This window comes from Vombatus ursinus, unplaced genomic scaffold (genome assembly GCF_900497805.2).
Source record: "Vombatus ursinus unplaced genomic scaffold, bare-nosed wombat genome assembly UNPS02009835.1, whole genome shotgun sequence".
Lineage (NCBI taxonomy): Eukaryota > Metazoa > Chordata > Mammalia > Diprotodontia > Vombatidae > Vombatus > Vombatus ursinus.
In genome coordinates this window covers 13,836,651-13,861,919 of record NW_020949613.1, presented here as the reverse complement: position 1 = coordinate 13,861,919, position 25,269 = coordinate 13,836,651, and the positions used below count along the sequence as shown (strand labels likewise).

Genomic DNA, 25,269 nt, shown 5'->3' with positions numbered 1-25,269 from the left:
GTGCATTAAAACAAGACCTGGAGCTGACTGTGGCTTAGATCATGAGTCATGAGCTTCTTATTAAAAAAAAAGAAAAAATAGATTTAAATTGAAGAAAGTAGGGAAAGCAATCAGACCATATAGGTGTGACCTAAATAACATCTCTTATGGATATGAAATAGAAGTGATGAAAAGATTTAAGGGATTATATCTGGTAGATAGTGTGCCTGTAAAAGTATAGATAGAAGCTCACAAAAGTGTATAGGAAGCTACAACCAAAAAAAAAAAACTGAAACAAAAACATTCCAAAAAAAAAGAAAATCCAGTAGGTAAGATGGTTGTCTAATAAGGCTTTATGAATAGCTGAGGAAAGAAGGAAAGCAAAAAGAGAAATGAGAAAGGGAAAGACATATCCAACTGAATGCATTATGACAGAATAGCAAGGAGAGTTTCTCTTAAATAAGCAATACAAAGAAATAGAAAAAAAACAATACAATGGGAAAGAAGAGATCTTCAAGAAAATTAGAGATATCAAAAGCATGTTTTATGTAATAATGGTCACATTAAAAGACAAAAATGGTAGGACATAAAAGGAGTTAAGATTAAAAAGAAGTTTATATTATTATATATATATAAGATTTATAGACAAAAGATCTTGTCATTGCTCTTTTTAAATGTTTTATAATTTTTATTTATTTTTACTTTTTAATATTCATTTTTATAAGATTTTGAGTTCCAAATTTTCTCCCCATCTTATCCCTCACCCATCCCAAGAGTGCATGCATTTTGAATATCCCTTCCCCTAATCTTTCCTCCCTTCTGTCTCCATTCCCCTTCTCTTATCTCCTTCCCCTTCTATTTTCCTGTAGGGCAGGAAAGATTTCTATACCCCCATTGCCTGTATATCTTATTTCCCAGTTGCACATGAAAACCATTTTTAACATTTGTTTTTAAACTTTAGGTTCCAAATTTTCTCCCTTCCTCCCTCCCCACCCACCTTTATTGAGAAGGCAAGCAACTCAATACAGTTTATACATGTGAACTTATGCAAAACACTTCCATAGTAGTCATGTTGTGAAAAATTAAGTATATTTCCCTTAATACTATCCCGCCCTCATTTATTCTTTTTCCTCCTTTGACCCTGTCCCTCCTTTGAAATATTTACTTCTGATTACACCTTCCCCAAATCTGCCCTCCCCTCCATTATCGCCCCACCTCTGGTCTCTTATCTCCTTCCCCATTTTCCTGTAGAGTAAGGAAGATTTCCATACCTATTTGAGTGTGTATGGTATTCCCTCCTTAAGCCAAATCCAATGCAAGTAAGATTCAGTCATTCCCTCTCACCTTCCCCCACTTCCTCTCCACTGTAAAAGCCTTTTCTTGTAGGTTTTATGTGAGATAATTTGCCCCATTCTACCTCTCCCTTTCTCCTTTTCCCTGTATAATCCTTTCTCACCCCTTAATTTTATTTTTCAGATATCACCCCTTCATCTTCATTTCACCCTGTGCCCTCTCCCTATCTACCTATCTGTCTATATCTTTATATCTATCTCTCTCTATATCTATCTATCTATCTATCTATCTATCTATCTATCTATTTCCCTCCAGCTACCCTAACACTGACAAACATCTCATGAGTTACAAATATCATCTGTCCATGTAGGAATGTAAACAGTTCAACCTTAATAAGTCCCTTTATGATTTCTCTTTCCTGTTTACCTTTTTATGCTTCTCTTGAGTCTTGTATTTGAAAGTCAAGTTTTCTATTCAACTCTGGTCTTTGCATCAAGAATGCTTGAAAGTCCTCTATTTCCCTGAATGGCCATTTTTCCTCTGAAGGATTATACTCAGTTTTGCCAGGTAGGTGATTCTTGACTGTAATCCTATCTCCTTTGCCTTCTAAAATATTATATTCCAAGCCACCTGGTCCCTTAATATAGAAGATTTTAATCTTGTTTTATCCTGATTGTGTTTCCACAAAACTTGAATTGTTTCTTTCTGGCTGCGTGCAATATTTTCTCCTTGACCTGAGAGCTCTGGAATTTGGCTACAATATTCCTAGGAATTTTTCTTTGGTGATCTTTTTTGGGAGGTGATTGGTGGATTTTTTCCATTTCTATTTTTACCCTCTGTTTCTAGAATATCAGGGCAGTTTTCCTTGATAATTTCTTGAAAGATGATGTCTAAGCTTTTTTTTTTTTAAATCATGGTTTTCAGGTAGTCCAATAATTTTAAAATTATCTCTCCTGGATCTATTTGCCAGGTCAGTTGTTTCCACATTGTCTTCTATTTTTTTATTCTTTTGGTTTTGTATCATAATGTCTTGATTCCTCATAAAGTCACTAGCTTCCATTTGCTCCATTCTAATTTTTAAGGAAGTATTTTCTTTAGTGAGTTTTTGGACTTCCTTTTCCATCTGATCAATTTTGCTTTTGAAGGCATTCTTCTTCTCATTGACTTTTTGGACCTCTTTTGCCACTTGGGTTAGGCTATTTTTTAAGGTGTTATTTTCTTCAGTATTTTTTTGGGCCTCCTTTAGCAAGCTGTTGACTTGTTTTTCAAGATTTTCTTGTATCACTCTCATTTCTCTTCCCAGTTTTTCTTCTACTTTTCTTACTTGCTTCTCCAAATCTTTTTTGAGCTCTTCCATGAACTGGGACTGATTTATATTTTTCTTGGAGGCTTTGAATGTAGGAGCTTTGATTTGTTGTCTTCTTCTGTCTGTATGTTTTCATCTTCTTTGTCACCAAAGAAAATTCTATGGTATGATTTTTTTGCGCAGTTTGCTCATGTTCCCAGCCAATTACTTGAGTTTTAAACTCTTTGTTAAGGTCTGCTTCCAGTGTGGAGAATCTACTATTCCAAGCTTCAGGGTTTTTGTGCAGTTGTTTTTAGAGATATTTCTAAGGACCTGTAAATTTTCAGTTCTTCCAAAGTGGTATTATAAGAGATGAAGTGTTTACTCCTTTCCTGGCTTGTGCTCTGGTCTATGAGTGACTGCAAACACTCGTTTCTGCCTTGTAACTGTAAGGAGGATTCCCTCTCTACCACCATTACAGGCTCCACCAGGCCAATTAGCTCTCCTGCTTGCCCTAAGACCACCACTCAGAATGGCGACCCAGATCTAAGCAGGGGCAAAGCAAGAGAATCCTGCCTCAGCACCGGCATAGAAATCCATGCAATCCTCCTGTGATCAGCCACTGGGTCTCCCCCTCTGTAGGCAGAACTCAGGAAATAGCCACTGCCCCAGGGTTGCGCCAGGTCTGGGCCTGGGACTGAGCTTCTCTCTCACTGTGGTCAGACTTTTACTACTGACCTTCTAAGTTGTCTTTGGCCTTTGTAGGTTGAGAAGACTGGAAACTTCCACAGCTACATGTGATTCAGTCCTCTGAGGACTACTTCAGGTTTGCTGAGTCCTGTCTTAGCCTGTGCATGTGCCCACGCTGAATTGTGTTCCTCTCCCAGCCTGGCACAATAGACCCTTCCAATCAAACATTCAGGTTGTCTTGGACTGGAAATTTGTTTCACTCTGTTGTTTTTTTTTTTTTTGGATTCTGCTGCTCTAGAATTTGTTTAGAGCCATTTTTTACAGGTATTTCAAAGACTTTAGGGAAGAGCTCAAGCAAGTCACTATTTTCATTCCACCATTTTGCCTCCACCTCTTATTATTACTCTCAACCAAGATGGTGTGGTTAGTGATCCAGAGGCAGACATCCTAGAGAATGAAGTCAAGTGGGCCTTAGGAAGCATTGCTAAAAATAAAGTTAGTGTTGGTGATAGAATTCTAGCTGAGTTATTTAAAATCCTAAAAGATGATGCTGTTAAAGTGCTACGCTTAATATGATAGCAAATTTGGAAAATTAAACACAGGTTACTGGATTGGAAAAGCTCAGTTTATGTCTCAGTCCTAAAGAAGGAAAATGGCAAAGAATGTTCAAATTATAAAATGATTGCACTCATTTCACATGCCAGCTAAGTTATGCTTGAGATTCTGTAAGCTAGGCTTCAGCAATACATGAACTGTGAATTAACAGAAGAGCAGGCTGGTTTTTGAAGAGGCAGAGAAACTAGAGCCAAATTGTCAACGTTCATTGTATTATGGAGAAAGCAAGGGAGTTCCAGAAAAACATCTACTTCTGTATCATTGACCACACTAAAGCCTTTCACTGTGTAATCACAGCAAAATGTGGCTACTTCTCAAAGAGATGGTAGTCCAGATCATCTTGCTTATCTTCTGAGGAACCAGTATGCAGGTCAAAAAAGCAATAGTTAGAACTGAAATGAAACAACTGATTGATTTAAGATTAGAAAATGAGTACATCAAGGCTGTATATTGTCACCTTATTTATTTAACTTATATAAATAGTACATCATGTGAAAGGCCAGGCTGGATGAATCAAAAGCCAGTATTAATGTTGCCGAGAAAATTGTCAACAATCCCCGATGTGTAGATGATAACACTCTGATGATAGAAAGTGATGAATTAAGAAGCCTCTTGTAAGGGTAAAAGAGTAGAATGTAAAAGCTGGCTCAAAGCTTGACATTAAAAAACAAACAAACCCCATAAAATTTTGGCAACTAGTTCCATCTCTTTCTGGCAAATAGAAGGAAAAGAAATGGAAGCAGATTTGGACTTTATATTCTGGGGCTCAAAGATCACTGCAGATGGTGACTACAGTCATTAAATTAAGACACTTGCTCCTTGGAAGGAAAGCTATGACAAATCTGGACAATAGAGACATCACCTTGCTGAGAAAGTTTTGTATAGTCAAAGCCATGGTTTTTGCAGTAGCAATGTATGATTGTGAGAGTGGGAGTATAAGGGAAGCTGAGTGCTGCAGAATTGATAACTTTCAAATTGTGGTGCTAAGGAGGACTTTTTTTTAATAAAAATTTTTATCTTAAATTTGCCTTATTTTGGATTAAAAGATTCCATGATTATAAAAAGCTTCAAAAACAATTAAAAACAAGTATCAGATAGCATGAGAAACATATTTGTATTGCTGTAACATGAGTTATTAATATTTAATTATTAAAAGTACAAACTAGAGAATTAAGTTTCCTTAGACACTTTTGGAAAAGAACACACATGTCTGGTAGGCAAGTGGAAGCTATGCACAATGACATCATAGTTCGTTATGTCAAGCTTATTTCTGAGGCCAATAGAGTCAGGTCCCACTGCCTTGTGTGACCTCTGTGCTGCCTTCTTCAACTAGCCTCACCAAACTGTGGAAATTCAGAGTGGAGGTAAAATGTTTTCCTTGATGTAATGTTTAGTACTTCCCAGGAAAAAGAACCCCATGCATATTAAGGCAGTACTTTCAGAATTCTTGCCCAAGAGCAAATACTAACAACCAATCTAGTCTCACTGGGGAGGAAAGCGTCATATTTGGCAGTGGGTATTGTCAGGAAACTGAAATCGCTTCTTTTGTGCTTTAGCAGCATTTTCTGAAATTTTTCTTTTCCATTCTTCATAATCTTGTTCTAAATCTTTACTTTGTTGCTACTTACATAAAGACTCTGCTTCATCCTTTCTTTCCTTCTTGGAATGTTCAACTATGTTATTTTTCTCTCTTTTGGATGGTGGAGAAGGTGAAATGCTAGGTTCTCCCTTAATTTGCTGTTCAAACTTGTCCAAATATTTACAGAATTGATCAAATAAAGCTTTGTCTACACCAGATATGGCCACTATTTTGTCTTTGTCTACTTTTAGCTTTAGGACCCTGCATGCTGAAAATAGTGTAGCTATTGTGAAAAGGAGCCTGGACAAATCTAGATCTACTTTCTGTATCTGGAGAAGAGTGGCTGCATATGTTGGTAGTATATTTGTAGCAATGTGACTGCTCTCACGCAGTTATACTGTACAGCTAAGTTATATATTCCAGAATTTGAATTCAGGCCTAGCAAACACTCAAAACACTTAAGACAACTTTGATATACTTTTTTTTCTTCAAACTAGAAAGGTTAACTAAATAAGTTCTGTTGAAAGGCCATCTCATATAGCAGCAAAGGCTACACCCATGATTGAATTACTTGTTTCCATTGTATGAGCAGACAATCCAGTACACCTGGGACAGTTGCAGGTACCCCTCAGTTTTCCTCAGAACATCAGGGTCCATGATGCCCAGTTGATGTCCAAAGCATAAAATAACCCTCGACTCCATGATGTGTGGATGACAGAATAGCCTGTGAGTATCCCTGTGGAAGAACTAAAGGCCTAGAAAACACTTTTTAAAAATTTTTGTGCCTTGGTTTACCTTTATTTGTCATGAAACATGACCAAGATGAGAAGTCTCAGTTTTCTAAAACAAGATTAGCTTTTACGGAGACCTGGATCATGCTACAAGAATCTTGTCTTCTCATTGTTCTGAGAATAGATGTGTTTCCACAAAGAACAAGCCTGTAGTAATAGGAATGTTTTAAGACACACTGTCTCCTGCCACAAGTATCTTGTCCTCTGAGTGTTCTGAGACTAGATGTATTTCCACAGAGACCAATGATGTAGTAACCTGGAATGTTCTTAGAGACAGTCTCCAACCACAAATATTTTGTCCTCTGAGTGTTATTTAGTTGTTCTGCCATTTTTTCCTTCTCTTTCCTGGAGGCGAAAGGTCCTCAGGTGTTAGATATTGCATAAATTGTCCAAATACATCACTCAATTGGGCTGACTTTTTTTCTTCCTTTCACATACTTCTATGAATGCACACACAGGATCCTTCAGGATCATTCAGGTGAAATGAGGTGGGTAAAGGTGGAAGGGGTGGGGGAGGGTGTACTGGGGGAAGGGAAGAAAAGGGGGTAAGGGGGTGGAGGATCACAAGCTGCCCAGAATCCTTTCTCCTGACTGCAGGGAATGAGGAAGTCACCCTTCTCCTCTGCTTGCTCCAGAGGCAGGGAGTAATGATCCTAGAGAAGACTTCTGAGAGTTTCTTGGACAGGAGAAACATCAAATCAGTCAATATTTAAATAAATTAACTCACAATATTCACTAGAAGGTCAGATACTATAACTGGAGTTTAAATCCTTTGACCACATAATGAGAAGACAGGACTCATTGGAAAAGAGCCTGGTGTTAGCAAAAATTAGAGGCAAAAGGAAAAAAAAAAAGATGGCAGAGGATGAGATGGATAGAAAGTGTTATGGGAGCAATGAACATGAGCTTGGACAGACTTTGGGAGATAGTGGAAGACAGAAGGAAATGGTGTGCTATGGTACATGTGGTCACAAAGAGTTGGACATGACTGAACAACTGAATAACAATAACAACAAGTTGTTTGGATTAAAGGGAATAAAATAGCCAAATTAAGCAACAGCACTTTCTCAGAGCTCTTTGAAATGGTGATTGTAGGTTCAAGAATAGATTTTTTAAAAAAAATTACCCAGTTGAAGAATATTAGGGTCATTCTTAAATAGGTAATAGAAGCAGCTTTTTGTACTGTAGTTGCTCCTGAATGGGCCAATGCCACTGAAACCTATAATCCAGAATTGTGAATTACCCTCAGGCATATAGATTTTATTCTCTCCTCTCTCTTTCCTTGACAATTTTCCTCTAAATGTATTTCCAGTTTCCCCTAGAGATACTGTATATGTAGGTGAAAAAATGAGACCCAGATTGATATGTGGTTTATGATGTACTTATTATTCCTGCATTTGCTTTAATATTAGCATCTGCGATATTACTTATTTGCATTGTTTTACATACATGGTTATGTTTAAGATCTAAAAGTATCATTATTGAAAATGGTTTGTGTAAAAGGAAGTACATTGGCATGGGCTCAAGTGCAGAAATGTTAAGTGTTTCTGTGGTGGTGGTGGTAGGGAGTGAGATGGGACAGGATGAAGGTGAGGTTATATTTCTATACAATAATATTACCCTTAGAACTTGAGGAAATTTGAGTTTGATCCCGTGCTAACGGTCTTTTTCTGAAATCCTAGACCTGCCAGAATGAGGGCAAATAGGAGTGAGCAAGTTAACCCAGAAAATGTGTCCATACTCTTAAGTGAAGGGTATTATAGTGTTTGTAGATACCCCACACATAGGTGTTACAGTTGCAAATGTTCACATAATCTCCATTGTTAGAACATAAACTTCTTAAGTGCACATTCTTACAGTTTTGCCTTATCACCAGCATTTTGCAAAATGTCTGTACTAGGGCATGTACTTAATAAATGGCCTTTTATTTATTGTTTGTTTGCTTAATTGAATAAACCCAGGGAGAAAAACAGGGATCATACTGTGAAAGATTTTAAGTGCCTACTGAAGAATTAGTAATTTTTTTTTCCTAGAGGCAATAAGGAGTAACTGAATTATTTTGAACAAATAAGGTTAGACATGCATAAGGCAGATTATTTTTGTAGCTATATAGAACATGGCCTAAAAGAGAAGAGACTGAAAGCTAAATATTCAACTAGGAGGCAACTGTATGTAACACCTCAAATTTGGAGGTTTTGTGGTTTTTAATTATATTGTGGCCCTGGGAGTGGAGAAAAGGGAACAGATTCATTACATAAAGAGAACGAATGTACACAGGGAGAAGGAAGCATCCAGAATGAGGTAGAAATTGCAAAATGGGTGGCAAAGGAGACTTTAACCAAAGCATGAAGGAGGGTTGAGTTTGTGGAAAAAATATAATAAATTACATTTGGAAATGTTGAGATTGAAATGGTCAAAATAATTCTATTTGGGACTAGAGTTCAGAATAGAGATGACTCTTTGATTTAAATATCTGGGAATCATCTGTGAAAGGAACAAAATTGAATTAATTAGAATTAACAACATTAAGGAATGGACCATACATTAGGCTCTCCCCACCACCACCACTACTACTGCCTTCTCTTTTCAGCTGAAGGCTAAAACTTGATACCCATCTCAAACAAGGGATGACTAGTGGTCAAAACTACACCAGGACTCTCAGTTGTTGTGAAGATTATAGGAGTAGGAAGTTACATGCTTACCTAAATAGCTGTGCTTGAATTGATATGTGGTGAAGGTGGAGAGGCATAATCATTGGCCTTACTGGGATTTCATCACCCAGCAGCTCATCTCCTTCCAAAACTGGGAAGGTGATGCTGTATGGACAAAGGATATAGATCCTCCTTAAATGAGAGAGGTATGGAGTTTATATAAACAATCTCTTTTCCTTATAGGATGCATAAACCCTCATGGCCTATCCCAGTAAGCTGGACACTGTAGTGCCACGATGATTCTTCTGGCCTGAGCATCTTATTTACCCTTAGATACCAAGGACAAACTGGATTGGATAACTACACATGACAGCTAAGAACCTGAGATAGGGAAGTAGGCCAATCCAAATTTAAATCATTCTCCCCATCTTTCCCACATGCAAATTTAAAGATTGGGGGCATGGTGTCCTCTTGTCATTCTCATCTCCTGTTTCTCCCTGGCCTTTTTCACTACTTGTATGACTTGGGTGTGAGAAAAATATCATACAGATTACTGTAGCTAAGGTTCTGAGGAAAAAGGGAGTTTCATGATTGATTTTCCCAGATGCTGATGAAAGATCAGGTCCTGTTACTCTCATTTTACCTACCTTAGTGGGCGAGTTGCTACTCATCCCTCCTGGGACGATTCTGGGCCCACTTAATTTGATGTCTTATGGAAAAGTTTCACCCTTCCCATCCTGGTTATGCCATGAATATATACAATAACCATAATTAATACAAGTATAGGCTTCAGCAAGTGGATTTCAGGTCTGCAGTGGTTCCTATAATGATTAATAAGCTATTATTCAGATGTGATTTGTTATGACTTGTCTCCCCTTTTACTGTCTGTAAATATATAAAGATTTAAAAAATATTGAATGAGTTTTTATAATATTATATTGTCTTTATAGTATATATTTAAGCATGCTTTGTCTTCAGGTAAATGAATATTGAATATATAGTATAAATCACACTTTTATCAATTACCAAACTAAGAAAACTGAATTATCAAATTATCAAAATGAGAAAACTCAACTAAGGACTCATGTTTAAAGAAACAACATTCCTAGTTATTTTGATTAATTCTATCATATAATGATGTAACCTACAAAATATACTTGAAATACTATTTTCATGTCAATGCCTTTTAGTTGTTATTTTACAAAGAATCTAAATAATCTATGTTACTCTTTTGATGCAATATTTAGATGTATATAAAATGAATGATGTTTTCTACCAGCTGAATCATGAGTGTTCTCTTGCTCCCTCATCGGTTATACTTGCCTCATTTTATCTCCATGCATGGATCAATAATTCATAAAAATATGCTGACACCACACTATTTGCAGGTTTCATAAAACTAACTGCTTTGTGCATAAAGATAACACATTTTTATAATTACCTGCCATAAATTTGCTTTAGGATTTGCTTGCTAAAGTAGAATGATGGAGGGTAATGTTAGGTTATGAATTTCCATTGCCAACTGTGGAAAAAAACATAGAATTCCATCAATTGACTGGCGCTTTTATTGATATGATGCCAAACTGTTTTTGACTTTTTTTAAATGGGCAGTGGCTGAATCAATAAACTCTGGAATCCTATATATAGTCAAAATAACATTGAATAAGGACATTACTTCTTTTCAGTTACTATGATGCCACTTCATGGTCTGCCAAGGCCACTTATTAAATGACACCCTTTTGACCCAAAAGAGTTAAGATAATTTTCAAAAAAATATGTTGCTTCAGCCCAGGTATACCTTACTTGCTGGCAACATTTAACTTTAATCTGTACTTGGAAGAAGATACAACATATGGCATCACAAAATGAAATGAACACCCTGTAGTCAGACAGTTTAGATTCATATTACTATGAAAAAACCTGCCATATCAGGTGAGAAATAAGTAAAATGCTTCTCTACACTGAAAGAATAAAACAAGATCAAGAGAGGGAGATAATACAAAGAAAAGGCAGAAAGAGTTAGCATATGCATTTTTTCTCTTTATATGACAACTTCTCTATGACTGTGTCTGCTTAAAGCTAATTGCTTCAGTGTGGGAAAATATGAGTTTACTATGAAGGGAAAATGTTTATTTGACTCAGTTATTCATTTCTCACCCAATTTTAGTAGTGATGTTCATACTTAACCTAACCATTTATTCTAGTATCATCTAATGCCCCTTGCTTATTATATACTCTCAGATCTTATATTGCCTTGGGGTTTAATGAGTTAATGCTTCTTCATCTTGTCCCTCAATTTCTCTGTCTATCATTATCTTTTCCTGGCACCTTTTTCTGACATCATCTACAACTTACACCTTGAGACACATGAGTAGCTTGGCATATTTATATGACAATAGAAATTCACTGAACACTTTTTATTGATGTTTCTAAAACAGAAATCTGATCATATATGTCTTACAGACTGTTCAGACTGAAATTTATAACCATTTAGGATTTGGTTCTAGGATAGCATTCTATACTAAATGCACATTATTCCCTACCATGCACTTTATGTTACAGTGAAATGGACCTGCTTGTTCCTTGACTTTGGTGTTCTATCTACCTGCCTTTGCGCAAGCTGTCCCCCATACTTTTAATGAACTTTGTCCTCATTCCCGTCTCTACTCTACAGAATCCTTAGTTTCTTTTGAGAACTGTTTGGCCACTTTCTATGGGAAGTATTTTTCCCCTTCCAATCTGTTTGTTATTGCTCCCTCTGTCCTCAAAGTATAAAGTATTTAACTATCTTTTTAAAGGTTGAATTCCTTTATTAGAAGGTAGGCACCTTGAAAGCAGAAAATGTATCCTCAGCACATAGTGCGGTGTCTTGTCCGTGGTAGACGTTTAACAAATGATTGTTGAATATGCATGAATAAGTTTAAGTCTACATTTAGTTCATAATATAAGATTTGATTCAAAATATAGTTAGTTTAACACATAGGAGCTATTGTTTAACATGTGAATTAGCATTAAAATGAATTGTTCCTTTTTCTATATTTGAGTCATAATATATTACAAATGAAAAGTAGACACCTAAAGAATAACAGCAGAAAACAAAGGAGCTTCTTCATATATACTTAAAATATTTATTAGTTAAAAAAAGAACTTTGGGATTAACAGCGATTTTTTTTTTTTGATTCAGAAAGCTAACATTTGATCTAGGTGCATTACTGGAGATGGAAGTACTGCTAATGGTAAAATATGCATGATATTCACAATTGGGTAGTACATCATTGGCCCAAGTTCTGAATTACTTGCAGGTACATTAGTTTGGAACAGCTCATATCCTTTAAAATATTTCTCCTTCATATACAAAACAACAAATAAAAAACACACTCAATTTATGTTTTTCCATCCAAATGATATTGCATTTCTATTTGGCATCAATAAATGTGTTTTACTAACTGAATAATGTTTGAAAAAAGCTGAATTTTATACAAGTATTGCTGAAGACTCTGAGTGATTACAAGTAAGAAGGCAGGTGCCATATGACAATGTTGTTGATTGATCCTTGTCATTTTGAACACCCTAAGAATTAATTGTAAATTTTGCTTATGCATAATTATTTAGGAGCCTCTAGTTGCCACAGGAGAAAATAATGGATTTTATTTGGTGTGGGCTGAGAGAAAGGAGGAAGAAAAAGGAGACAAATAACATTTGCTTTCCCTTCGCATATTTAGCTTATTAGCTTTATGCTATGGGTCAGTTTCTTATGCCAAAACTGAATGACATCATTAGAGTCTTACTCCCACATCTTAGCAATAAAGCAAAAACTTTAGATTTCGTATATTTTAATTTAATTTGCAACTGTGTCATATATTTTGTTCTAAACACAACTTCCCTTTCCTTTTGGACAGATTATAAGGTTAATTTATAGTCAGTACATATTTTCCAATAAATAATGTCACTTCCATATTGTGGAAAACTGAAATTCATAAGTGTTCATCATATATATGTATGTATATATGTATATATACAGTCCCATTTTTACAGATGAAGCAGTAGAGGTTTAAATTGGTTATATGATTTGCCCATTGTAACACAGCTACTGTCAGAGGTAGAAGTTGAACCATGCATGGTCTTTTGACTAGAAGTCTAGCACTGTTTCTGTCATACTGTATTGTGACCCTTTGGATCATATGACTTATGTTTAAAATTATCTTAATTTTCCTTCTAAAAAAGCCATCAATCCACTTAAAGCATTAACATTTCCATATATTACCAACAAAGTCCAATAGCAAGAGATAGAAAGAGAAATTAAAATAATGGTTGACAATATAAAACACTGTTGGAGTCTACCTGCCAAGATTCAAACCCAGCAACTATATTAACACAATTACAAAACACTTTTTATACAAATAAAGTCAGACATAAATAATTGGAAAAATATTGATTGCTCCTGGGTAGACCAAGCCATTATAATAAAAAATGACGATTCTACCTAAATTAAGTTACTTATTCAATACCATGCCAATCAAATGACCAAAAAATGATTTTATAAAACTAGAAAAATAATAACAACATTAATCTTAAAGGACAAAAGATCAAGAATATCAAGGGAATAAATTTTTAAAAAGTGAAGGAAGTTGGCTAGTCATACAAGATCTCAAACTGAATTATAAAGTGGTAATCATCAAAACAATCTGGTCCAAGATAAGACTTAGAGTGGAATAGATTAGGAACACAAGACACAATAGTAAATGACAATAGTAATCTAGTATTTGATAAACCCAAAGATCCAAACTTTTGGGACAAGAACTCATTATTTGACAAAAACTGCTGAGAAAACTGGAAAGAAATGGGACTGAAACTAGGTATAGGGCAACATACCATATACCATGATAAGGTCAGAGGGTGATACCATGGGCAAATTAGGGGAGCATGGAATAGGTTACTTGTCAGATCTATGGATAATGGAAGAATTTAGGACCAAACAAGAGATAGAAGGATTTACAAAAGGTGAAATGGATGATTTTGATTATATTAAATTAAAAAGCTTTTGCACAAACAAAACCAATACAGCCAACATTATAAGGAAAGCAGAAAGAGGTGGTGATGGGGGGAATTTTACAGCAAGTGTCTCTTATACAGACTACATTTCTCAAATATATAGAGAAATGAATCAAATTTGTAAGAATACATGTCATTCCCCAATTAAGAAATGGTCAAAGGATATGAACAGGCAGTTATCAAAGAAATCAAAGCTATCAATAGTCATATGAAAAAATGCTTTAAATCTGTATTGATTGGAGAAATATAAATTAAAACAACTCTGAGGTACCACCTCACACCTATCAGATTAGCTAATATGACAGAAAAGGAAAATTATAACTGTTGGAAAGATGTGGGAAAATTGGGACACCAATGCACTGTTGGTGGAGTTGGGAACTGATCCAACCATTCTGGAGAGCAATTTGCAACTGTGATGAGAGGGAAATCAAACTATGCATAAATTTTGATCCTACAATATCCCCACTAGTTCTGCATCCCAAAGAGATCATAAAATAGGGGGGATAAGACCTACATGTTCAAAAATATTTATAGAAGTTTTTATTTGTTTGTTTGTTTTTGTGGTGGCAGAGAATTGGAAATTGAGGAGATGCCCATCAATTGGGGAATGGTAGAACATTTTGTGATATATGACTGTGATGGAATACTATTGTGCTATAAAAAAGATGAGCAGAATGATTTCAGAAAAAAAAAACTAAACAAACAAACAAACAAGCAAAAAAAAAAAAAATTAAGAGAACTTGCATGAACTGGTGCAAAATGAGGTTAGGAGAACCAGGAAAACATTTTACATATTAACAACACTATTTTAGGATGATCAGCTATGAATAACTTGGCTATTCTCAACAATTCCAAGAGATTCATGATGAAGAATACTACCCAACTCCAGAGAAAGAAATGGTTAAGTTTGAATGTAGATAGAAACATGCTGTTTTTCACTTTTTAGTTTAAAAATTTTTTTTGGCTATTTTCTTTCACAACATGACAAATGTGGAGGAATGTTTTACAAGATTTCACACGTGTTTTATCTGTGTCAGTTTGCTTGCTATCTCAGAGTAGGAGGAGGTGGGGGAGGAATGGAGAGACCTTGGAATTAAGATTTTTTTAAGTGAATCTCAATTTTTACATGCTAATTGGGAAAATAAAATATAATTTAAATTTTAAAAAAAGCTATCAAGTTTCTTTGCACCAAAATATGAATAAATGTTTTACAAATCTCATGTAATGTCTCATTTTTGGGGGGGGGGAGGAGTGACAGTAGGCTATCCATTAATTATATTTCAAATTTCACATTTCTTCATGTGGCTAATTAATCGGAAATACATAATAAAGTTTTTTTTCTTATTTTTTTTCTTTTTCTTTTTCAACATTTACTTACACAAGATTTTGAGTTCCAAATTTTCACCCCATCTTGCCTCTCCCCCACCCCAAGATGGCATGCATTCTGAATACCCCTTCCCCTAGTCTGCTTTCCCTGCTATCTCTCCCACCTTCCCCTTCTATTTTCTTGTAGGGCAGGATAGATTTCTGTACTCCATTTCCTGTATTTCTTATTTCCCAGTTGCATGTAAAAACAATTTTTTAAACATGTGTTTTCAAAACTTTGGGTTCCAAATTTTCTCCCTTCCTCCCTCCCCAGCCACCCTCATTGAAAAGGCAAGCTATACATGTGCAGTTATGCAAAACACTTCCATAGTAGACATACTGTGAAAAACTAACTCTATTTCCCTTAATCCTGTCCTTCCCCTCTATTTATTCTATTCTTTCTTTTGACCCTGTCCCGCCTCAGAAGTATTTGCTTCTGATTACACCCTTTCCCAATCTACCCTCCTCTCTATCATCCCCCTACTTTCTTGTCCCATTACCCTCCTGTTTTCCTGTAGGGTAAGACAGATTTCTATACCCAATTGAGTGTGTATGTTATTCCCTCCTTAAGTCAAATACTATGAGAATAAGATTCACTCATTCTGTCTCACCTTCCCCCGTTTCCCCTCCACTGTAAGAGCCTTTTCTTTTCTGTAATTTTTTTTTGTGACATAATTTACCCTGTTCTACCTTTCCCTTTCTCCTTCTCTTAGTATAATCCTCTCTCACCCCTTAATTTTATTCTCCAGATATGACCCTTTCATCTTCAACTCACCCTGTGCCCTCTATCTATCTATCTATCTATCTATCTATCTATCTATCTATCTATCTATCTATCTATCTATCTATCTATCCATCTATCTATCAATCTATCTCTATCTATATATACGTACATATAATTTTTCCCCTCCAACTACCCTAATACTGACAAAGGTCTCATGATTTACAAATACCATCTTTCCATGCAGGAATGTAAAGAGTTTAACCTTAATAAGTCTCTTATGATTTCCCTTTCCTGTTTACGTCTTCATGTTCCACTTGAGTCTTGTATTGGAAAGTCAAATTTTCTATTCAACTCTGCTCTTTTAATCAAGAATGCTTGAAAGTCCTCTATTTCACTGAATGACCATTTTCTCCACCTGAAGAACTATACTCAGTTTTGCTGGGTAGGTGATTCTTGGTTGTAATCCTATCTCCTTTGCCCTCCAGAATATTATATTCCATGCCCTGTGGTCCCTTAATGTAGAAGCAGCTAAATCTTGTGTTATCCTGATTGTGTTTCCACAATACTTGAATTGTTTCTTTCTGGCTGCTTGTAATATTTTCTCCTTGACCTGGGAGCTCTGGAATTTGGCTACAATATTCCTAGGAGTTTTCCTTCGGGGATCTCTTTCAGGAGGAGATTGGTGGATTCTTTCAATTTCCATTTTGCCCTCTGGTTCTAAAATATCAGGGCAGTTTTCCTTGATCATTTCTTGAAAGATGATGTCTAGGCTCCTTTTTTGATCATGGCTTTCAGATAGTACAATAATTTTTAAGTTCTTTCTCCTGGATCTATTTTCCAGGTCAGTTGTTTTTTCAATGAGATATTTCACATTGTTTTTTAATTTTTCATTCTTTTGGATTTGTTTTACAGTGTCTTGATTTCTCATAAAGTCACTAGCTTCCAATTGCTCTATTCTAATTTTTAAGGAAGTATTTTCTTCAGCAGTCTTTTGGACTTGCTTTTCCATTTGGCCAATTTTGCTCTTTAGGGCATTCTTCTTTTCATTGGCTTTTTGGACCTCTTTTGCCATTCGGGTTAGGCTATTTTTTAAGGTGTTACTTTCTTCAGTATTTTTTTGGGTCTCCTTTAGCAAGCTGTTAACTTGCTTTTCATGATTTTCTTGCATCACTCTCATTTCTCTTCCCCAGTTTTTCTCTGCTTCTCTTACTTGCTTCTCAAAATCCCTTTTAAGCTCTTCCAAGGCCTGGGATTGATTCATATTTTTCTTGGAAGTTTTGGATGTAAGAGCTTTGACTTTGTTTTCTTCTTCTGGTTGTATGTTTTGATCTTTGTCACGAAAGTAAGATAATATAGACTGACCCTTTTCACACTGCTTGCTCATGATCTGAACCAATTACTTGAGTTTTAAACTCTTTGTTAAGGTAAGAGTCTGTTTCCAATGTGGAGAATGTGCTGTCCCAAGTTTGGGGTTTGTACAGCTGTTTTCAGAGATACTTCTAGGGACCTGAAAAGTGTCAGTTCTTCCAAGGTGATATGATAAGGGACAAGGTGTTTCCATAGCCACAACAAGCTCTACCACTCCAGCACTCCTCCTCGCCAGCGTTCTTCCTTGCCCTAAGACCACCCCTCAGAACTGTGACTCAGATCCAGGCAGGGGCAAAGCAAGAGATTTGTGCCTCAGCCCTGGCAAAGAGATCCTTGCAATCCCCCTCTGATCAGCCACTCGATTTCCCCTCAGTCTGTGGGCCAGAAGCTCAGGATGCAGCTGCTGCCCCGAGGGCACGCTCTGGACTTGGGGCTGAGACCTAGCTTCTTCTCTCACCACAGTCACAGACTTTTCCCACTGACCTTCTAAGTTGTCTTTGGCGTTCGTGGGTTGAGAAGCCTGGAAACTGCCACAGGTGCCAGCGATTCAGTCCTCTGAGGCTTCCTCTAGGTTTGCTGTGGTCTGTGTGCCCACGCCGAACTGCGCTGCTCTCCCAGCCCGGCGCGATACACCTTTCTGATCAGCCATGCAGGTTGTCTTGGGCTGTAAATTTGTTTTACTCTGTTTTTTTTTGTGGATTCTGCTGCTTTAGAATTTGTTTAGAGCCATTTTTCATAGGTATTTGGAGGAATTTGGGGGAGAACTCTAGCAAGTCACTGCTTTCCCTCAGTCATTGGCTCCGCCCACATAAGGAATTTTCATGTGTACAATGTATAACTGTTCCTTAAGTGAAATATTTGCATAATTTTAGTTCTAAATTGAATTACTATAACATATATATATTTAATAAGTTCTTTCTCTTTCTCTGTCTCTGTCTCTCTCTCTCTGTCTCTCTCTCTCTCTCTTTATTCCTTCCTCTCCTATTCTCCTATTGTAACTTGGAAGCTACCTGAAGTGTTTCAGTTCACTAGATGAGGAATTTATTTTCTCTCACTGTATTTTAAGCATTTTTCTTCTTTGCCTTTTAGAATCTAGCTCTGACATATCTATTTCTTTTTCTATACCATGTTTTTGTATCTTCTTGCTTCTCTTATCTGACATGATCTTTAGAAATTTTAGCTTGATATGAAAAAGGAGGAAACCGCCTAAATGAATACAACAAATGTTTATCCACATCCAGACACTTTAAATTATAAACTATATATTATCTTCAAAATTTTAATATCTGATTGCAAGGATCTGTTTTATATTAGAAATCTTATGGGAAGAATGACATATCATCGTGGTAGATTAGAGAAGTGACTATAGCCAAGTCTTAGAATCAAGAGGCCCTAGCTCTAATACTACAGCTTGAGGGACAGCTAGGTGGCTCAGTGGAAAGAGCACCAGCCCTGAAGTCAGGAGGACCTGAGTTCAAATCAGCCTCAGATCAAACACTTGACACTTACTAGCTGTGTGACCCTGGACAAGTCACTTAACCCCAATTGCTGATTTGAAGTCCATGTTCCTTTCTATTATCAATATTTTTCCTTATCGTTTGCCTGCTTTTGCCCAAGGTTTTTTAATCAAGTTTTCTTCTTCCTGAAATCTTTTAATGTCTGCCCCTTCCCTATATTCAACTATTATTCAATTTTTTGACTCCTTCATCTTTGATTGTGGTTATCCATGGGATAGATCTCAAAGCTATTTCAGCTTCTTCCCGCTCAGGTTAATTCACATTTCATCAGCTTCTGTCTCTGCCCTAAGTGACTTATTGACAGATAGAACTGATCCCACCCATATAGAACTGATCCCAACTGTACGCTGATCCTTTACTCTCAGACATAGTGAAGTTCCCCTTATGTGGACCTCTTAACTCAGCTCCCTCCTTTCACCTGTTCTCTTGTATGACGATTGTTGGAGCAGAGACTGCTGCCATATTTTTTCGTCCAGAGCAAGCTTCTGATTTTTAGTTTTCTGAGAGACAGGGAAGATGAGTAGGAAAATTGAGTCATGTTGATAGAGCAAGTTTGTGCATCCCTGTCAGACCATTTAGATTGGTTGAGGAGAGGGTTCTAAATGTCACCATACTAGAGAGTAGAAATTATTATTCTCTCATGAATTAACAAGTTGATCATTTATTTTTCTACATTAGAGTTAATAGACCAGAGACATACTGAAATTATTTTCATGTGTTGTGCCTAATACCTATTTTGTAGAGATATGAGAAGTCATAAGGATTAGAGAAAATATTTAGTCTTCTTTTTGTTCATGTGTCCTGGAAGGCTATGTACTTAATTTCATTTTAATTCTGCTGACATATACAGAGGGCCTAGTATGGAGAAAGTTCTGTGCCAGTCACTGGGGGAAAATACAAAAAAAAATTGGCAGCTCTTGTACACAAAAGGCTACTATTTTGAATGAAAATGTCCTACATGATATATAGAAGACATAATATCAATGTAATTTGTAAAAGATTAAATTGCAGTGTAAAAGTCTATATGACCACAAATAGGAATAAAAATTACTGTCTTTCTGTCAATTTTTCATAATTGTAAAATCATTTTAAGTAATGTTTATGGCCATTTTAATGTTCTTATGATTGAATTAGTTCAGAAAGAATATTTTACAATTTACTGAATTATAGTTATCATCAAACAGATTTTGATCGATTCATAGCTTCTTTAGTATAGGTGTTGCTATCCAATGCAACTCAATTAGCTTTTTTTTTTTGCACTAACTGTGCCCAAAGTACTGTACTTGGCATTAGTAATACCATGATAAAACAGTCAAATCAAAAATGTCACCAGAAACTTGTTTTCTGCTGAAGGCATAGACATACACAAATAAATATATGAAAAATTAAGTTGAGGACGGAGAAGAGTAAACCAGTAGAATTTTTTATATTGGTTACACAGTAAGTGGCCCCTGAGTTCAGTTCTGAAGAAGTTTAAGATTCTTAGACCTAGAGCAGAAGAAAAACACTCTAGGCATTGGGCATCACCTGGTTTAAAAACATAAAGGCTAAAGACAGAATGGTCAGCTGATCAAGAATCACTCTTTCCATTGAATGATATTGCTTCCCTTCCTGATGTTCTCATATCTATCTATCTATCTATATTTATCTATATATATAGTATGTATATATATACATACATATATAGATATATATGTATAGATAGATAGATAGATAGATGTCTGTCCATAAACCCTCCCATCAATGAGTGATTCTTATATATTTTTTCCATATAAAAACCATCTATCATTGATGGGTCCAGTTAAAAAATGTCTGAAAGTATTCTTAGGACAGTAAATTGTATTAAATGAAGGTGATAATATCAAATATATTTGCTTTGCCTTATATTCAGGCTTTTTATTGTATGGTATAAATTGATGATTATAAATAGCATTCAGTTGACATGAATAATCCCCTTTCAAAAAGTGCCTGTAATGTTTTTAAGCAATACAAGGTCACTTCAATTCCTTCACAAAGTTTCAGTCAAAATATAATTTATCTGGCAGTCACTTCCATTAAAAATACCTTTGCCTGAAGAGATAAATTACCAATTTTTTCATAAACATGAGCAAACACTGTGAATTTTGTCAACATATTTGAGTATGCCATACAATATTGATAATTTCAGAAATTATTTATCAAGTCTGGGGCTGTGCCTATTCACACGAGGAAAATGAAGAGTGGATTCAGTTAGCTAAAGCACTTAGGCAAAAAATTACTCAAAAGAATGAATTGTAAAATTCATAGATAACTCACATAGACATATCTTGAACATAAAACACTAGACTTTCAAGGGATTTAGAAACAATCTCATCTAACTACCTCATTTTACAGAAGCTACAATAGAGGTCTAGAGGAAATGTCCAAACTAATGTTTTGCACTAGGAGAAAAACCTGGACCTGGTTTTCTTTCTATTTTTGTTGAATATATCACCATTCTTCCACTCACCCAGGTTTGCAACTTCTACATTTACTTTGACCTTTCCCTCTTTTCCATATTCCATATTAAATAGGTTGCCTTTTCTTATCATTCTATCTTCTATAAACTAGTAAAATCTAAGGATCATAGATCTTGACCTGGAAGAGTCTTCAGAGGCCATCTTTTCCAAGCTTCTAATTTTAAAGATGAGGCAACTGATGCCTAGGAAGGCCATGGTACTTGCCCACAGGAATATGAGACATATATAGGTCATCTAACTCCAGAATTTTCTCTGGCATTTACTCACATCTCATCTTACATAACTACCAACCTAAGTAGGCTCCCTTATCACTTCTTACTGGGACTCATAATAGCATCCTAAATGTTTTTTCTGCTTCCAATCTGTCCCTTCTACAATCCACTCTCTATACGTTCCAAAATTTTTTCTTAAGGCATAGGCCTGATCATAGCATTCCCCCCATCAAAAACAACCAGTAAGGTTAATATTGACTATAGGAGAAAATATACACTTATTCATATGGAATTTAAGACCCTCCACATTCTATTTCCATTATTCCCTCCTAGATTTGTTTCTACTACCTCCTCCACTGACTCTATGCTCTAGCCAAATTACTATACTGTTTCTAAACTCATCAGTCTATCCTTCATCCATGTCTGGGATATGGTTCCTCTTCTTTCAGAATTAAGTTCATTTACTACCTCCTTCATGAAGTTTCCAACTTTCCCCTTCCCCAGTAAAATACTTTCTTCTCAGTTTTCCTTCTAATATATTTGTGTGCATGCATGTGCATGTAGTATTTCCCCAAAAGAGTATAAGCTTCTTTTGGGAGCTTTTACCACAATGGTTAGTACACAGTAGTCTAGTTAAATTCTTATAGAAAAGTAAATTGTAGAACAACACCAGCGTACGTGGGACAAATGCAATTCTTTTTCTATCCCCAGTTAATACCTTTTCACAACGTTTTTATTTTTGTTTTTTTATTTTATTTTTTTAGTTTTGTACCTTGAGATTGTAACAGCTGAATGGCTGTGTGTAGTACTAGAGTAAGACTGTATGATTTTATTTATGTAATCAATCAACAATATTTATCACCCATTATGTGCCAAGCAGTTTTCTAGGTTATGGGTTTTGTAGGGTTTAGGACAATGAAAGACAGCAATTTCCTTTATTAGTCATTTATATTGCCATTGGGAAAATCCAAAGGGAATGTTATTCATGGAATGGCCTTGTGCCAAGGAGGCCAAACTCTCATTATGATTACAGGGCATGGGATTTTTGCTTTAGCCCTTGTGTTCCATCTTCCCTAAAAACCTCGGGTTGGGAGGTAGGTGCAGCAATTGAGACTGTTAGTTTCAGCATTAGGACTAATAAAATCTGATGTTCTTTAGAGAAGGCTAGCATGACTGGGAAACAGAGAACCCCAAGGTGAAGTGAAGAAGAAGAAGAAGAAGAAGAAGAAGAAGAAGAAGAAGAAGAAGAGAGTGAGTGAATGAGATAGAGATAAATAGAGAGAGAGAGAGAGAAAAGTTGTATCAAGGGAGATACTTACAATATGAAGGGGTGGTCAGGGAGAATGTACACAAGGAAATCTGCTGGTCTCCTGGATGGAATTAGGTACCTCATTCATATGAAGCAGGGTGGATTTGTAGAGGGTTCTTATCTGGGGCAGACACTGTACTCTATCATTGCCCCTTTCCAACTTCTTCTTCTCCTTCTTTGGCAAGGCAATGGGGTGAAGTGACTTGCCCAGGGTCACATAGCTAGTAAGTGTCAAGTATTTGAAGCCAGATTTGAACTCAGGTCTTCCTGAATCCAAGGCCGGTGCTCTATCCACTGTGCCATCTAACTGCCCCTCCCTTTCCAGCTTCTTAATGACCCTCATTAAACTCAATAATTTTCTCACTTATTTCATTCTCACAATTGTCATGTGAATGTTGTGAAGAAAATGAAGTTCAGAGAATTTAAGTGACTTAGGCAGGGTCATGCATCTGATAAATAGTTGGTTGATCTAGGATTTCAACCTACATTTTCAAGATCTGTGTTGAGTGTATATATCTGTATCTATCTCTATATCTCATTGCATCCTTGCTTAAATATTTGACCAAGTAAACAGTAATAAGTGATGATAAATCAAAATAGCAGGTGATATAAGAATCAATGAGAAATGAATGATGAAAGGATGAAATTGCAACATATTTCCATTAATACCTTGTTTTCAGAAAGTGCCACAGGGATCATCATCTGGAAAATGTGGAATCATTCAATTATGTGGCTAGTGCAAGTCAGAATTAATGAATCATTACTCCTGAAATATTATTTACTGCCCCCTTTTAATACAGGGAGGCCCTACAGCATATTGAATATCTCTTCTTTTTCCCCCATTTTATTTTTTCTTTGTTTTTAATATTTTTATTTTTTTAGTTTTCAGATCCAAATACTCTCCATCCCTCAATCCCCTCCCCCATCCATTGAGAAAGTCAGCAATATGATACACGTTATATATGTGAAGTCATGTAAACTACATTTTCATATCAGCCATGTTGTGAAAGAAAGAAGAGAAAGAAAAAAAGAAAGAAATAGAAAGAAAGAGACAAGAAAAATAAAGTGAAAATAAATGAACTTCAACCTGCACTCAGTGCTCATCAATTCGTTTTCTGGAGTTCAATAGCATTTTTCATCATGAGTCCTTTGGAATTCTCTTCGATCATTGTATCAGAGTAGCTAAATGTTTCACAGTTGATTACTGTTAGAATACTGTTGTTACTGGTTGCAAAATTGTCCTCACTCTACTCACTTCATATTGTATCAGTTCATATAAGTTTCCACAAGTTTTTTCCAAAACCGTCTCCATAATTTCTTATACTACAATAGTATTCCATCACAGTCATATACTGTCATATACTATATACTGTAGTCATATACTATAACTGGAACTAGATATATAAATATCAAAATCATCATATTGTGGTGAGTATTCTGTCCTCATTATTCCAGGGCCAAGTTAGCTACACTAACCCCTCAGGGATCTGGGGATAACCTTGGAGGTTTGGGGTATATTTTCTCTCATGCTTAATCCCTTAATGGGGCAGTGTGATGTCTCCACTCTTAGCCACCAGGAAATAGCACCATAGTTCTATTTTAAAATTAGCATCTATTATATTTTATAGAGGGACATTTACCTCAAGATACAACTAGTACAAAAGTACATTTATCACTAATACTACTGGAGTACCTCCTCCTCTGTATGACATTTGTCTCTGAGGAGAGTGGATTCCAACTCATGCAGTTTCTACATAGCACTGCTCTTATAAAATTCACATCTAAATATGATGGCAGTACTTAATGAGTGCTTGTCTCTACTACCTCTTGGATGAGTCCTGAAAGTCATTCCATCAAGCCTCAAGGCAGGACCACATGGAAGCATGGAATCCATTTCCAGATGGTTTGTTCCACTGGTTTGTTCCATTGACCCACTGAAACTCACAAGGTCATAGCACCCAATCTCTTTCACATAAAATTACAGGCCAAATAGTGAGGCAAAGAACTAAAGTTCATTTTCATAGGCTACATGTCAACCTAGGATGAAGGGGACACAGCCTCTCCTCAGATATCATTGTCTCTCTTCTTTCACCATAGTGCCCTCAGTTGGAAGGAGTCAAGGCTTTGATAGCTGACTTCTTTTAAAATTCATGCCCATAGCTAGATATAAAGCTTAATCAATAAAACAAGAGTGACTTTGTGTTACCTCATGATTCACAGACTAGAACCAGTTACAGAATATTTGCAAATATTTCAAACATCTCCAAGACATTTCTTATATTCATTATTATCCAAGAAGCACAAGATTCCCAGACTTTTTTCCATGGGGAAAAATATTCTG

At 36.0% G+C, this 25,269-nt stretch overlaps 1 pseudogene; it reads right to left on the bottom strand.

The window, feature by feature from the left end:
- Nucleotides 1-5,362: 5,362 nt before the first annotated feature.
- LOC114036413 lies at nucleotides 5,363-6,143 on the bottom strand (annotated as a pseudogene).
- Between the last annotated feature and the right edge of the window lie 19,126 nt (nucleotides 6,144-25,269).